At 40.9% G+C, this 17,591-nt stretch overlaps 1 long non-coding RNA gene across 4 annotated transcripts in view; it reads left to right on the forward strand.

The window, feature by feature from the left end:
- Nucleotides 1-17,591, forward strand: part of LOC112647944 (uncharacterized) — an 86,777-nt gene that overhangs the window by 21,537 nt on the left and 47,649 nt on the right. For 2 of the 4 annotated variants that reach the window (XR_004817516.2, XR_007412101.1), the window contains exon 4: nt 9,381-9,568. This is a non-coding gene — a long non-coding RNA (uncharacterized LOC112647944). Of the gene's footprint in view, nt 1-3,270; nt 3,434-9,380; nt 9,569-17,591 lie in introns of all 4 variants that reach the window. The other 2 variants (XR_007412103.1, XR_007412102.1) reach the window with 2 other exon arrangements.

Consider the following 17,591-nt stretch of genomic DNA (forward strand, 5'->3'; position numbering starts at 1 on the left):
TCAATGAGCTTTTTCCTAATTATCATTATGTAATCATGGACTTAAACATATACAATTTCCTTATTACCTTTACTGCTGATCAAATTGTCCCATCTTTGGCCGATGACCACCTCTTCAAATGGGCTTCATAGTGTTCTTAATACCTCCCTATCATCTTTGATAGCTGCCTTCGATAGGAGGATAGCATCCTTTTGTACATTTCCTACCCAGACTTGGGATCAGCCATTTCTCCCTAAAGTCCTGATTCCTTTAGTGATTGAAAGGCTTTTAGAGATGCTGATGTTAGGCACTAGAGTTGCTCTTTGTTCTAGGTTCATTTTTAGTTTCTGTTCTTTCAGTGGACAAAACTAGAATACATAATTTTTTTTCTATTACATTTTCTATTATGCACTTTTCATAATAGAAAATTCAAAATAGGGCAGCCTGGGTGACTCAGCGGTTTGCCTTCGGCCCAGGGTGATCCTGGGGACCCGGGATTAAGTCCCACATCGGGATTTGCATGGAGCCTGCTTCTCCCTCTGCCTGTGTCTCTGCCTCTCTCTCTCTCTCTCTCTCTCTGTGTCTCTCATGAATAAATAAATAAAATCTTTAAAAATAAATAATAATAAAAATTTAAAAAGAAAATTCAAAATAACACAAGCAGAGAAAATAATATAATGAACTTCTTACCGACATCTCCCCCAGTTTCAATAGTTATCAACTCTCACACACAAACATATGCATACAATACACACACCTATGTGTACACACTCAAATCCATATAGATACTAATACTTGTACATAAGATACATCACATCAAATTAATACTATAATACTCCAATTCAACCACGGGACCATATGATTTTTGCTTTACCTGAAAATTACAATTGTCAGCTTCTTAATCCCAACAGTCTCAGGATAGCAAAACCAGCATTACCACCAACACTTTTCTCTGTGTTGGTGGGGGAGGCAGTTCTTCTGTCCTTAGGGTGTATCCCAATGAAGATAAACGATTAACTATACTTAAACATCACCTGGTTACTTCTGTGTATGTTTATGCCATCAACTGGATATACATTTATCTAGGTTCACTTGTTTCATTTTTCTTTCACTTTTTTGTTTTTTCTTTCAAATTTTATTTTGTTATCTAAAATATTTACATGATTCCAAAATCAAGTCCATAAGATACATTCAAAGAACCCTATTACCATCTCTAGGCTTTTTCCATGCCATTCACTCACTCTCCATAGATAATTAATTTATTTTGTGATTTAAGGTTATAGTGTTTAAAGAGAATATATAGGCAGACAGGCACAAAATCTGCCTTTCGTAGGGAAAAGATGGTGAACTCTACCTACTTCTCTTTACCCTGTGTTTTTCACTCAACATCACATCATGGAGGTAACTCCGTGGTGGGATTTGAATATATACTTCTATTCCTTTTTACACCTGCATAATCCTTCATTGAGTAGATGTTCCATAGTTCATAGTTCAAACAATCCCCTGTAACTGCATTTGAATTGCTCCCAGGTTTTGTTCTTACTAACAACACTGCAATTGCTAGCTTTGTGACTATATTTTAATATTTTTGCCCATATATCTTTAAGATAGATTCTTGGAAGTAAGATTGCTGGGTCAAAGGATAAAGGCATATAAAATTTTCGTAGATATTTCCAAATTCCCCTCCACAGGAGTCATACCATTTTTCATTCCTTTTAGCAATATATGAGCATGCTTGTTTCCCCACAGCCTTGCCAACAGAGTTGGTTGTCTAACTGCTGGACTTTTGCCAATCTGATAGGAAAGAAATAGCATCTCAATGTAGTTTTATTGTGCATTTATTTTATCATTAGTAAAATTGAGTCCATTTTCCCACGTTTAAGAGCCACTTGTGTTTCATTTTCTGTATACTGTTTGCTCATATCTCTAGCACACTTTATGGTTGCTGCCTTTTTTGCTCTATTTTTAGAAGTTCTTTGTAGTTTAGAGATATTGATAGAAATAATATTTTATCTGTAAATAAGCAAAATATTTATTAAAGATTTTATTTATTCATGAGAGACACACAGAGAGAGAGGCAGAGACATAGGCAGAGGGAGAAGCAGACTCCATTTATGCAGTGAGCCCTATATGGGACTTGATTCCACGACCCCGGGAATGCGTCCTGGGCCGAAGGCAGGTGCTAAACCGCTGAGCCACCCCGGCGTCCCTGCAAAATATTTTTTAATGTCATTTGCCTTTCCCTCAATATATTATGTGTCTATGTATTCATGTGCAAATATTATATTTTATGTATCCAAATACACCATTTTTTTCCCTTATTGGTTCTAGATTATGAATCTCAGGAAGGCTTTCTTTACTCCCAGGTTATAACGGAGTTCACTTGTGTTTTCTTTTTTGTGCTCTGTGATTTGATTACTTGGCATTTAAGTCTCTATTCATTTGGAATGTATCCTGGCATATGCTGTGAGGAATGGATCTAATTTCATCTTTTTCCATATGGCTATCCAGTTATCCCATTATTGCTTCTTAAATAGTCCACCTTTTCCCCTATGATTTGAAATGCTATCCTTATTATACTAAATTATATGTACTTACCATATTTATTTGCTATAAATTTCACATGTGAGTGAATTTGTTACCAGATTTTTCCATCTTGTCCCATTGCCATTGCCAATATCAAAATGGTTTAATTATGGAGGTCTTACTCTACATATTAATATCTGATATGCCTAACTCCTCCCTCATATTCTTTTTTTTTTTCATGGTATTCCTGGTTATTCTTGCCTGTTTGTTCTACCAAGTGGACTTTATCTATACTGAGAAAAAGATTGATGGTGTTCTCTTCGTTAATAATTTAAATTTATTTATTAGGGAGAACTGACAATTTTATGATGTTGGGTCTTCTTATTCAAGTACATGATATGTCTTTTCATTTGCTTAAATTTTTTTGTCTCTTTTGGAAGTGTAATATAATTTTATGATATGGATTTTGGACATTTCTTGCTAGTTTTTCACCTAAGTTATTTATTTTCATTTTTCCCATTGTAAATGGGCTATTCTCTTTCATCATGCTTTTTGTTCATGTATATATCTACATATCTATATCTATATAGGCTATTGGCTTTTTATGATAAATGTATGACCTACTGAAATTATAATTTTATAACCTAAGTCCTTGTATTGTTTGTAGTAGTGTTTCATTGATTCTTTTCCATTTTTATTACAATATATAATCTATTATTTGCAACCAAACATAATTTTACCTCTTTTTCTTTATTTTTCTGAAAGATTTTACTTATTTATTTGACAAAGAGAAAGCACAAGTAGGAGGAGCAAGAGACGGAGAAGCAGATTCACTGCTGAGCAGGGAGCCCAATGCAGGACTCTATCCCCGGACCCTAGGATCATGACCTGAGCCAAAGGCAGACACTTAACCAAATGAGCCACCCAGGTACCCTACCTCTTTCTTTTTCAACTCTTATGCTTCCTATCGGTTTGTCTTGTCCAATTGCAGTGGCTAATCCCTCCAACACAAAAACATTTACTCTTTGGCCCTAAGCAGAAGAACCTTGTTGACACCTATTGTGAATTATATAATTTCTTGAACAAAAAAATCAAAGAGTTTATTCACTAGTGCATTTTATTCTTAAATATCCCTTTCCATCATTTGTTTCCTGAATATAAAGTTCAGTTCTTATTTGCCTTCTTCCTCTCGTGCCCATAACTAGTGTGTCAACTGCTTGAGGACTGAAATCTCTTCTCACTCAACTTTTTTATCCTCTCAGAAGTATGTCCACATGAGGAGTTCGAATATGTTGGATTAAACTGACTTGGATTTTCATAAACCTATTCTGTTGAATATATTATAGAGTTATTTTTTTTTCTGTATCCACAGAAATTTCTCATTTTCCCTTTTTCTCACTCACCATTTGTTATTGCTTTCCCTGGAGTAGAAAGACTCTCTCCTGTTGACCTCACATGAAACTCATCCCTGTTGCTGCCACTGCCACCTCTTATTGATTAAGTGCTTATGTCTCTAACGCCTTGTACAATCCCCTGCTCCCACCCATTCCTCCTTTCCTCACACTTCTAATTATTTTACTCCCACCTGCAGACTCAGTGGCTTTAGAGCCTCCCTTAATCCTTTTTTTAAAAGGATGTGGGTTATGAATTATAAACACAGAAAAATGTAAATATAAAATGAATATCTTCTTCATTTTTAATTACGGAGAGATACAGTTTTATAATAAATGATTTTCTAGGTCAAAGGAAAAGTATATATATTTTGTGTGCTTGAACACTATAAAAATTACTAATAACATTTCAAGTGTATTAATATTTAAACAAATTACCCAATGCTTCTTGTTAGAGTACAGGACTCTGCTGTTGTGTCATTCACAGTTTTGTAATTTGGTGAATTTCTTTAATCAGTTATGAATTATAGGAGAATTTAAGTTGCAGTTTGAGGCCAAGGAGTGTTTTCTAGTAGTGACTGTTACTTCAGAAAGCAGGCATGATCCCAACAAGGGTACTTCTTACAGCAGTCAGAGCACCCAAATCACCCTGCATTTCTTCTTTGCAGAAGATACACTTGTGTTCACTTCCTGTCCTCTGCCCAGAGAGACCCCCTGACTTCTTGGGCTTTCTCTCAGGAGCTGGGTGGGGCTGGTTTGTGATGCCAATAGCTACAGCCCAATGACTTCCAGCTAAAATCCTGGCTTGATTTAATACATGGTAATGAGCATACTCATCTCCTGAGGCTGTTTGGAGGTTTACTTTGTTTCTTGCTCAAGAACACTGACAAAAAAAAAAAAAAGACTAAAAATAAATAAATAGATAGATAGATAGATAGATAGATAGATAGATAGATAAAAGAACACTGACTACCAGGACTGGCTCACAGTGAGTAGTGAGTAAACGTTAGCCCTACTCCCGACTCGGTCCTCCGCCTCCCAATCTGCCCTGCATGTTGGTGAATTTCCCATCTCTTCTATAAATTCAACAGGATATACTGCTATTTACCCCCAACTACCTACCCCCCACCCCCACCAAAGGCAGAAAAGCCAACTCCTTGGGAAGCCTTTGGCACTGTCAATCAAAGTGTTGCTCACCTGATATTGCTCATGTGGATCTATGAACCATTTGCTGGAGTAATTTGGTGCTGTGCCTTCTGAGAGGCCAAACGACCGAGAGCCTTGGAGATCATCGAATGTAACCCTCTCATTTTTCACACGCGGCCCAGAGAGGCCACATGGATTGCCCAAGGTCACAGAGTTAATTATGGCAGAGCAGGGGCTGCTTTCGAGGTTTCCGCCTTCCCAGTGCAAGGCTATTCCACTACACACCGCTGTCGTTTTACTCCTGATTTAGCAGTTCTCCCTCTGGGTGATAGAAGCCTGGAAGCAAATGTCTAAATGTGGCATATTATCTAAAATTAAATTTGCACAATCGCAGCCCATTCAATTCAAGAAGCTCTGAACTTTAATACACTTGAGTCATACTTTTGCAGACAGAATTTTGGTCAAAGTGAATTCTTAGTTCTGAAGACAAGCTTAGGATCTAGATGTGGCTTAGGATCTCCTTTTCAAAAAGAAACCATTGAAACAAGCACCACTCTGATACTGGCCAATCAAATTTGAGCGCATCAGTTCCTTCAATGGAAGCTCTTGCCTTTTTGGTAAAAAACAAGCTAGGCCCACAGTTCCACTGATGGTGGTACAAACATGTATTATACTTTGGGGCTCTGTCATTCTTTGGTGACAGTGTATAGAATATATATTAGTCAGTTACGAAATTTTTGAATTAGATATCGGGTCTTCCTCCAAACCTTACACTGGCTTTTTCAGGAGTGAAGACAGTTAGCTACTGTATTTAAAAATTCTTTGATGCTATTATATGACATTTACAAAGAGGTCAGTAGATAATGCTTATTTTTTTATCTTCATATGTTTTTCTTGTGTTCTTTCACTGATTTCAGTTTTAAAATACTTATTTTCAAAAGATATTTAGGATCTTGGCAGGGGAGGTGGTTCTCTAAAGTACTCTCAAGTCATACCTAGTGTTTTAATTTGGGGATGAATAATTTAAATTGTTTTTGTTTTTAATAAACCAACAAGTGCCTTGTGAAGTTTCAAATGGAGATGAAATAGGCAAAAAAATGTATTTCTGACAATTACTTTAAAAAGTAAGTTGAGGAGGATCCCTGGATGGCTCAGCGGTTTAGCGCTGCCTTCAGCCCTAAGTGTGATCCTGGAGTTCCAGGATTGAGTCCCACGTCGGGCTCCCTGCCTGGAGCCTGCTTCTCCCTCTGCCTGTGTCTCTGCCTCTCTCTCTCTCTCTCTCTCTCTGTCTCTCATGAATAAATCAGTAAAATCTTAAGAAGAAATTAAATTTAAAAAATAAAAAGTAAGTTGAATCTGACAAATCCAATTTTCCAGGAAGTATTATGAAAATTTGTGGACTAGATTTCATAGATTATGTTTTGAAAAAGAAAATTTAAATTAATATCTTTTATTACATTTTTAAATTTGAAAGAAAAGTAGTGGGGGGGGGAGAAAACTCAATAAACAAAAGTAGATTTAAAAAAAAGTTAGCTTCAATAGAGAACAGTGTCTGTATAGTTAGCCTTAAAGAAGTTCTCCTTGGAGAACACAAGTGTTTGCACACATCAAATGTACATAGCAAGCACTAAGAAGATATCCCAGACCCAGATCAAACTTTAATTTTTTTTATTAGAAAAGCAAGAATATAGACCAATTGCAGGCAAATGGACCCAGCTGCAGATTCAAGTTAATCTCTGTAACTGGTAACTTCACATTGGTTTAACTGAAGTGTAATTCACTTTAGAGAACACAGTCTCAGCCACTGACAACCACATGGAACAATGTTTAGAGCAGGGCTTGCAAGTGTGTCAAATGTGGTGAGCCAAGTTCCCCTTCCCTGCTCTGGTAGCTTGCTGTGTGTATTCTTGTGGCTGAGCCATGGCTCTTCCCAAGGAAGCAATACCAAGGTCACAAAGAGGGCAGGAATCATAGTTGACACAATGTACAGACACTTATTTTGTAGAGTTCCCAATTATCTCCTGTGCTTAGTTCAAATATCTTATTTGTCTCTTGGACACTATTTGTGCTATCTGGAATTGATCCTACATTTGACCTAAATAGCATCCTTTCAATGGCATCTACAAGCTATTCACATGAAAATGTGGAAGAGTGAAGAAGGCTGGGAAATCTAAGAGAGTCAGAAACTATGACTGAAGACACTTTGAGTGTGGGACTCACCTGGAGAGGCATAGAAAACCAGAGATCATGTTCTTGGCACAAAGAAAAGGTGCCCTGAGAAGTGGGGAGAAATCACACAAAGAAAGATAATAGAGCCCTAAAGCCAGCCTGGAGACTGAAGAGTTGCTTTGCCCAGTCTCTCTAAAGGTGCTTGGGGCAAGCAGCTCTGAATGCCACTATAGGACAGCGACATTGACTCTATCCAGCTTTTAGAACATGCTCACCTCCTATTTTTGTCACTCCAGCCGAAATGTGTCAATTGGTGTTTCACAGTAGTGTTCCTGCAAGAGCAGTTCAGGGATCACCCGCATTAATAACAACAGAAACAGTTAAAATGAGGATGCCTGAGTCATCTCCACATCTCTTGTATCACAGTGTCCAGAGATGGGCCATAGAATTGGCATTTTAATCAGCTTTCCTAAATATGCATTTAGAGTATGAGAACCATCGGAGCTGTTCATTTGATGTGTCATATGATCGCTTCTCTTTACCAGATCAACTAAGATTTACATAGTAGTTCTATCTTATAAAGTATGTTTACATATATCATCTCACTTTTATCCTCACAACAGTCCTATAGGATCCTGATTTTACAAATAGGTGAATCATGGCTCAAAACTTCTAAGTGTTTCTATCAACTGCCCACCTATAAAGAGTGACCCTGGAACACGATACAGGGCCTGTGAATTTCAAATTTGATGCCATTTCTGTCAGAGTGCGCTCACTCCCTCATTCCACTCATCTTGAGATTAGGTAAAGAAAGTGTCACCAGGTGAATGTGTATGCTCTGGTCCAGGCCTCGGGGCTGGAGTTTACCATAACTGCAGGCCAAGGATGCAGGAGAAAATAAACAGCCTCAGGAGCACGGGTCTTGAAAGTTCAAACCTATAAACCTTAAAGGGATGGGAAATATGAGTCCTAAGAGGCTTACAGTGGTTCTTTGTTCCATCGAAGCAAATTACACAGTGATATCACGAATTGATGCAAATTCAGTCATCTGTCAACCTTTCAGGGGCCGCTACTCAATTACAGGAAATACCTTTTACTTTTTTTTTTTTTTTAATCCTTTTTCTCTTTTGTTTCCGTTGTCCTCCTTTGGGCCACTTTGTGGCTTATTTATACTTCCATCCCTCTGGCGCTAAGAAAAGGGGGAGAGAGGAAATAAAACTGAGTGAATATTGGTGCCTGTTAGCAGGTTGGTGGAAAAGCAGTTGCAACTATCACTTTATATCAGGTTTCAGAATTATTTGTGTGTTCCAATTACCCATGTTGTCTACATCCCCTATTATCCTAGGTAAGTATTACATTACGGTATCGACACAGCTTCTCAGCAAGTGTATCACTACTTGCTCAGTGCAATTGGCTGCAACAATTCATGACTTTTTTAGACAAACACAGCATGAATGATCTCAAATCAACTCTCAGTTATTCAAGGGTTAATGATCCAATGTGTGAGTTTTACAAGCACTTTGCTTCTTCCCCATCTCCCTCCTGTTCTCTAGCTTTAGGTCATTTGGTTGCTTATTAGCATCTCCACCAGAGAATATATACGTTAAATTAAACTCAAACTAATCTTTTTCACTATGATAGTGGCTTTTGATGTAAGCTGTAATGAGAGAAGGAGGTCAAACAATAAAATATTTTTTTCTGTGTGTTTTTTTTTTATTAAATTTCCAATCTTACCCCTTTCCTTCATTAACACAGAAAAACTAGAGTTAGCTTTAGCCTTCTTATGGAATTATGGTATTCAAGTCTCATCATTGCCAAAAAAGGTTTCATTGAGCTGCTAAGAAAATGGGACAAAAATGCTCCGGTGCTTTGAAAAAGTGTACAATACAAATTTCACTGATAGACCAAAGGGTTGAGAAAAACAACTCTAAATCGTCCAATAACCTGTCCAAGCAATTTAGCGTGGTGTGAAAGTCAGGAATTAGCACCTCAAATGGATGAATTCGAGTTTCATCTTTTCTCCCTTTTTCTGTTCACCCTCTGCCGGAGGTGCTAATGAACAGTGAAGTGGTCAAAAGGTAGGCAGTAGCAGGAAAGAGAAAAAAGCCTGGTGATTACCCTCCAAACATGAAAGATAGCCAAATGTACTCTTCTTTCTCTTTTTTTCAGGCTTCCAAGAAACTTCCCTTCCTCTTGGTGTAGCTGGAAGCTCTCTGCCTGACTCATCCTCTCACCAGTATGCTGGGGCCACCTAGAGCAAGGGCAACAACCTCTTGCTGTCCCCTATGTGTCTTTACAGGCCAAAGGCAAGTGCGTAACCCCTTCTGAGGGAGACCTCTGGACCTGAGCATTCTCAAGTATGTAGAACTTGATGTAGCATCTTATTCAGCCAGGACCCTATATTATGTTGTAGGAATGTATAAATCAGCATGGATTTAGCTGCCAGGCATCAGGAATGTGTTTTCTAGCTGGGGTACTTGGGTGGAAATCTCTCCATCTCTCTTTTTTTTTTAAAGATTTTATCATTTATTCATGAGACAGAGAGAGAGAGAGACAAAGAGACAGAGACACAGGCAGAGGGAGAAGCAGGCTCCATGCAGGGAGCCCGATGTGGGACTCTATCCCCGGAACTCCAGGATCACACCTTGGGCTGAAGGTGGCACTAAACCACTGAGCCACCCAAGGATCCTCCCACCTTATTAATAAGAAATTCTACCATTACTTTCAAAAAGATTAAATGAGAGACATGTTAGAAAAATAAAATTATATCACTACATGACCTATTATTAATTTCAAACTAGCCTGTGTTCACACTTGTCTAGGGGAAAAATATATTTCTGTAAGATGATGAACTTTATTTTCATAAGATTTTAGGGATGTGTGTGTGTGTGTAAAATTCTTTCTCGTTTCACCAACAATGTATCTGTTTGCCTCATCTTATTAATCTATCAAATGGGGTAATAATGACTGACAAACTTGAAAGTTCCTTGACCAGTAACATAAACATGATAATACAGAAAGTTTCATGTCTTGGGGAATACTTGAGAGTGAGTAATAATCAAAGCATTCAGCCCAGTATAAGAAAAATAATATTGCATAAACCTCGCACTGCATGCTTTTATTAAATCTAGACTTCATGTCTCTCCGTGGCAAGTGGATCCCCAAAGCCCAGGCAGCAAAAAATGTTAGTGCCTCCTCTGAAAATAAAGTTAACAATATCTAACAAACATATGAATTATCCATTGTTAAAGTTTTACAGAACAATTTCATTGTGGTGGCGGGGGGAGTCTATTTTCCTTAAGATGTGCTATCCATCTACCTCAGGCCCAGAAATTACATCCTAAATAATTAAAATAACAATGCACCTGCACTGAGACTCCAGCAAAACGGTCTTAATAGTGGGGATCTGGACAGTCCATGGAAGGGACGGATGGCAGCCAAGGATAGAATTAACCTTCCTTTCACATAGCAGACTGTTGGGTTTAGAATCATTTTCTTTATGGCTTTTCCTAATGGTCCTGGAGGAAAAAAGTCCACTCCTGTCCCAAAATATTCATCCGGATACCATGTGAAATAAGATAAGGTGGTGATAAGACTGCCTGACCTCTGTGCTAACTCCTAGCACTTAAAATTCTGTTCTTGTAACAGGAATTCTGATTTACTCTTCACATCACAGATGCAAACGCATCAGATATTAAACGAGTGAGGATTACCCTGATGCCCTGCTTTGCAGGCTTCCTTTGAAGGCTCCAGGGGATATAAGGCATTTAGCTGTTTCCTTTCTTTCCCTCTGGAGGCATCTGGCTAAGTCAGGTGGAGCACATTCCACTCTCCCATTTATTACACGCTCCCTTCCTGCACTGGCTTTTTCCCCTTCCCACTACTCTGTCTTTCTTGGCCTTTGCCAAACATCTTTATTCAGAACCAAATGCTAGGTTGGTTTCTGGAATTTCCATCAGGATAAAGAAGAGAAGGAGCAGACTCATGTCAGGGACACTCCCTGAAAACCTGGAAGTCTCTGATTGCACACGCACACACACACACACACACACACACACACGTGGATGTAGCTGTCGGTGGCCACCTCTCACTGCATACTCCTGCTTTATACATCCAATGCTGATAAAGGCCTTATTTAGCTTGAGGAGTGCAATTTGTTTAGCTGTCCCCCCAAAATAAGTCACATTTACCTCTCTCCAGAAGACAGGCCACTTGTTTTCCAAGGATGTCATAAAGAGGAAAATAGAACTTGGTTAATAGGTAGCAAGATACCTGCTATTCTTGTAAGTTCAGATCATCCACATAACTCTCAGGTGGACCCACCAAGCAGAACCCCAGGCAAATGCATAAACATTCTCTTTAGGATGTTGTTTTCTTTCTGCCAGTCAGCTAGGTAGATTCACAGCCAACCTGTGATAATGGTGTAAGGAGCATATTTTCTCTGTGGGTTGAGGGGAACGACTAGATCCAGCGAGGCAAGATCAGATGGCTGAGGGTCAAGTGCTTCCAGGATGGACCTGCCATGATACACATCTGGAGGCTCTCTGTTGACTTCTGCAATCTGTGTTCTACTTAGCATCCTACTCCCATTTCCGCCCACCTGTCTGCTTTCTGCCCAAGTCCGCTTCGGTAACCCTGGTGACCAGGAGGGGTTGGGAAGGATGAGAGCTCTCTGCAGAGCCCAGAGCCCAGCGGCAGGTCCTCTTCCTGCGAACAGAAGCAGCAGGAGCTCCGTGAGAGCATAGGTGGCTGTTGGGAAATATGATTTTTTTTCTCTTCTCTCTATGCAGGATTTTCTTCCTGTTAACATGCTTCTCGAGGGCAAGGAGAAGTTCTTAGGAGGAGTTCCAGTCCCCAGCCCTTGCCGTGAAAAATTACATACATTTTTCTCCACTGATTTATTTATCTCTGGTGATTTATTGGGATTATTTTGGCCTCTGTCATAATCTTTTTAGAAAACAAATGCCCAAGATTCAAAAATATCAAAAAAAGCAAAAAGGATATTTAATGAAAAGGACCCTGGCCCCAGTTCCCCTGCCCAGAAACAAGTAAGATTACCAATTGTTTATCCTTCCAGAAATAGTCTTTGTGAGTACATCTCTGTATCTAAGATATTGTGTGTGTGTGTCTAAATTTATAAGCCTTTCCTTAGGTCAGGCTGCTGGGGTGGTTGGGGGAGTGGGGAGGCGGAGGGTCCAGCCCCTTATTATGGTTTTTAATGTGGCTAGTAGGACAGCCCAGTGGGCAGGGGCTGCCGGCAGATGCCCTGAGCCCACACCCTTATAGGGTAAACACTGTTTTTGTTGTTTTTATTTAAAAAACACAACAAAACTCTTTGTGTGTGTGTGTGTTTACATATACATTTTTTGAGTAACAAAAGGGAATGCCTGCATATACACTACTCATCTTACTTTTTTCCACATAACAAAATAACTTTAAGTTCATTTGATATCAGTATATTTAGAAATACCACATATGATGAACACATTGCCATTATGGTTTTTCAAATGACAAGAATAGGAAGGAAGGAAGGAAGGAAGGAAGGAAGGAAGGAAGGAAGGAAAGAAGGAAGGAAGGAAGGAGAAGAAAGACAAATGAAGGAGGGAAAAATGAGCACCCCAACTATTTATGGTTGCTATTTGTCAAAGCATCTTTCTTTGTGAAGGAGCATCTATCATTTCTCTTGTGGATAGAGGGCAGTAACAGTGGGTTTGTCTTTGTTGTTGCTGTAAAACCTAAATTTATGGTTTCCAAACCCAGTTTCATCTGTTACTTTCTGTATTAAGGACGCACTAGGTCCGAGGCATCCTCCAGCATCCTTTCGAAGGAGAGATGGAACCTCTTCTCCCTGCTTCACTAAGCAAGAAGGCCACGGGCTAGAACAAGTCGCGGCTGTGACTGCTTTTGCAACCCTGCATCGTGGCCTCTGTCTGGGTGAAGGGGGCAGTACTCAGCTAAGGATGGAGGAGCAGGTGCATGTTGTTTCCCTCCCATCCCCAGTCATGAAAATAAACGTTCCATCTGTCTTTCTCACAGAGACTCATGGGAAACAAGAGTGCACGGCACAAAGTGTAGCATGTCCTGATTTCCCTGCCTGTGAGCATCACCACAAGGGGAAGAAAAGAGAGTGCAACCCGCCTCTGGTCTGAAGATGCACATGGAGCAGGGCAAAGAGAAGCAGGCCACCGGGGCCCAGCTCTCCATGTGGCATCCGAACCATAGGACGTGTGCAGATACCGAGTGCTAGAGCTAAGAGTTTCAGGGTCCCAGACATTTCCCCAAGGACTCTATGTGATCTGGCATGTGGCCTCAGTGGCTCTCCATCCTGGGGCCCTGACTGTTGGAGCTCTTTTGCTCTGCATTGGGCATTTTCTCTACTGCGTTGAGCTTTTCTCTGCTGAATGCTCTAAGCCAACCAACCACCAGGTATCAAAAGATGACCAGCAAGTAGTCAGGACTGGGGGAAGGAAATGGGATCAGAACCCCATCTCCATCATCTGTTGAACCTCAGTGCCTCAGTCTACTCCTCTATAAACTTCGGATTAATCTTACAGGGTTGTTATGAGGATGCAACAAAGTGCCAGGGAGAGCTGGCTAGCACTTAACGAGTATGCTATTAAGTAATCTCAGGCCTGTAAGGGAGGTAACTATAAACTGTTGTGGTTTGACCAAAGTAAATATTCTAAACGCACTTGCCAGTGCTTCCAGAACATTGCTGTGCATTCTAGGCTTGACTCACAAGGCCACGTGGGCCTGGCTGGCAACGTCACTATGGAGTGTACCGTCGTAAGTCAGCAGAGAGGCCTCAGGCTCAGGATGGCATTGGCTCTTTCTCCTGCCACTAGTCTGGCACCTGGGAAAAGAGGCTGTTCTTTCTCAACTCGGTTTCCTCATGTGAAAACTAGAGACAGGAGCAATCACTGCTTTGTAGCAATTACTGCTTTACAGTCTTGGGAGTGCTGAATGAGGTAACGTGTTTGAAAGCAATATTTCTTGAATAGCATGCAGTAAGTGTGCGATGAAACGGTCGGTTTCATGCAGCCATTGGCCCATAGAATTTCTGAACCTGAAAGATTCTTGGGGATTATTTGGTAAACAGCCCCCTTCATCTTGTAGATGAGAAAACACGTCGTAGAAATTCAACATCTCACATTGAGATTCAGCAAATGTTCGACGGCCGGTGAGCTACAGAATCAGATCTGAGACCCAGGGGCTCTGAGGGCTCTCTTACCCTCTGCGGTTTTTTCTCGTGGCACAAAGTATTTGTTCTGTGCTGGGCAAGGGACTCAGGCCTTCAAATTTGTTTGAAACCTTGGGCAACCAATAGATTGCTTGAAAAGTTGTAAGACTCAAGGTCAAGCACTGAATTCTGTTTGCCATCTCAAGGTCTTGGCTGATTTTTTTTTTCTTTTAAGATTTTATTTATTTATTCATGAGAGACATACAGAGAGAAAGGCAGAGAGAGAGAAGCAGACTCCCCATAGGGAACCCGATGCCGGACTCAATCCCAGGACCCCGGGATCCTGACCTGAGCTGAAGGCAGATGCTCAGCCGCTGAGCCACTCAGGCACCCCTGATTTTTTTAAGCCCCCTTTCTTTTCGACTGCAAGTTCTTAACAGCCTCTCTACCCCTTTCTTGCCCCAGAAAGCCCATACGCCCTCCCTCTTCACTGCCCTTACTTTATTTAACTACAGTCTGTAGCGAAAACCCTCTTCTCTCAAGTGAAATGAAGCAGCTGGCACCTTTAGGGCTCTCATATTATCATTATTATCATTTAACATTTATAAGTGCGCACAGTATGCTAGACACTCTAACATACAGTGGTGAGGAACTTGCCATCTAAATTAGACACAGATAGATCCACATAAAAGAGAAAAAGAGAGGCAGGGGGTGAGTGGGAAGTGGATGAGGCAAGGGAAAAAGTCAGGGTCGCTGCCACAACACTTCAAACTCTTGCTGAGCCAATGGCTGTGGAAGACTTAGGAAGACATATCCAATTTTTAGCAAAGTGATATAAAATTGCCCCGAAAGGGATTGTGTGAAACACCAGGGTTTGTTTTTTTTTTTTTTTTTTTTTTTTTTCATTTCTGCCAGAGAATTTCGGGAAAGCACCTTCTTGCGAAGAGAACTGTGAGTTGTTCTAAATCTGCTCTGTCTCTGCCGCCTCTTTGCATCGGCTCTCCCCTCTCCCTGCACGGCCCCCTCCCCATGCACTTTTGGTTTGAACTCAGAGCACAGCAGGGAGGCAAGGGAATGAAGTGTGGGGCAGCCGGCATGTCTAATTCCATGACAGACATGTGGTGAATCTAAAGGCCACCCCTGGAAGCATCTTTGATCTCTGGAGCCCACTCTGCATTCTATTTCCCCTCCAGGGGTCAGTGCCCTAGGACTCCCCAGCCTCCCGAAAATCCCCGCCCCCACAGGTAAGCAGCCTGTTTTATAAGTCCAGTGTTGCCCACCCCCTACCCCCAGGAGAATTTGTTCTCAAAACTTGTGACTCTTCCTCCTGTTAATTATTTTTACCGTATGCATTTACTCCTTAGAACTTGAGGGGGAACATGACACTAGATATAGCTGCAGGGAAATAGTTAAGCATTAAGTAGTTTCATCATAATTGGAACAGAATCAATAACTGAACAGTCTAATGAAATAAGGCAGAGAATATTTTTTTTTAAGATTTATCTTACAACTAGAAATTTGTACCTCTTAATCCCCTTCACGTATTTTGTTTAGCCCCTCCTCCCCCCATGTGCCCTGCTCCTCTGGAAAAAAAATATTTTAAGTGACAACTCTTCTGATAGCCTCTTGTTCATAAAAGTTGTCCATGGGTCACAAAGAGGGCCCTCCCAGGGGACAAGAGGAGCCCAGCCAAGGGCCCAGAGTACTTGCATTCTTAGCTCTCATGGGCTACTTGGTTTTCTCTCTTTAATGAACAGTAAATAAAAATCAAGAGTCCCTTTAATAGGAGCTAAGATACAAAACCAGCAAAAGTGTATCCATATCCTTAAAGGAGCTCAAAGCAAACCTAAAGCGTCTTCTACTTGAAAAAATAAGTAGTAGTCCCTTCTCAGGGCTAAAGTGAGCAGCAAAAATAACAAATGGTGCAGGGGGACAGGGGCCAGAGAGAAGAGCATCCTGCTGGGGCATCTGCACCTGGCGTTCACCTAGCTCCAGAGAAGTGGGAAAAGCACTGCCGTTTAAGCAAGAGGATAGCTCTTCTCACTTTACTCCTTCTCTGCTAGGTACATTATCTCAATTCATTATCTCGATGAATTATCTCAATTCATTCCTCTTCTGTATTCTAGGACCTCCAATGGTTTGTTATGGCACATTCCCTGGATTTTTTTTTTAACTAAATTGAACCCTACATGAGCAGTCCCTGAAAACCAGGTACGGGCTGACCCAGGAGTTCAGGTCCACCAAGAAGGTGACATCAAGATGGGATGAGATCAGCAGATGCACCTGCAGAGGCTGGCAGAGTTTGCAGGGCAGCAACTGTGCAGTTCTGATGTCTATGGAAGGAAAGGTGGAAGGAAGGAGTAGAAGGAGGGTTCCAACTGAGAGGAGTTTTAAGCAGGGTTCAGCTGGGTTCCTGAGGAGTCCTTGAGCCAGCATTGCTCAGGGGAGGAGAGGAGCATTTGGCCAGAACGGGCCTGCTGGAGCTCCCTGGCCATCACTGCCTGTGCGCAGCCGGTCAGAGGTGTGCAGACACGGTGGCGGATCCAGAAGGGGAACTGCTCTGGCCATCGGGCGCTTATGCTACGGTCGGTGGGAGCTCTGAGTTGCACATGTTGGTCACAACTGCCTTACTTAACTTCGTTCCAGAAAGCCAGTCAAGAGAGAGCAGGACAGAGCAGTCTTGACCTGCAAGCCAAGTGCAGCTTTTAGCATAGTTTTATAGCAACAGCTTCCATTTATGCGTGTGTCAGCAACTGGATATAGTTTCCATGTTAGACATCCTGTACGTCCAATGAGGCTGCTATTATTAACCTATTTTACAGATCGAAGATTAAGTCTTAGAACAATTAATGTTCACACAGCAATTGTTGGTGGAGCCAGAAGTCAAACCTAACTCTCAATTCCAAAGCCACTATACTGAAATAACTTCTTGATTGGAGCGGTTTATAATGTACTTAATTCCTGCTTATTACTACAGTAGTGTTATTTTCATATAATGTTATGACTAGAGAAGAAACCCCTCCTAAAATCATGTAAGACTTTGCACTCACCCAAGACATTTGCTTGGCAGCCCGCTCTGCTCATGCTCACCACGTCCCTCCATTTTTCTGAAGAACCAAAATAAAACATTTGTCTATTTATTGAAGCTCTGCCTTAATAGACGGCAACTCTAACTGAATGTCATTCTCGGATATATGGAG

Source organism: Canis lupus, chromosome 7 (assembly GCF_003254725.2).
Source record: "Canis lupus dingo isolate Sandy chromosome 7, ASM325472v2, whole genome shotgun sequence".
Lineage (NCBI taxonomy): Eukaryota > Metazoa > Chordata > Mammalia > Carnivora > Canidae > Canis > Canis lupus.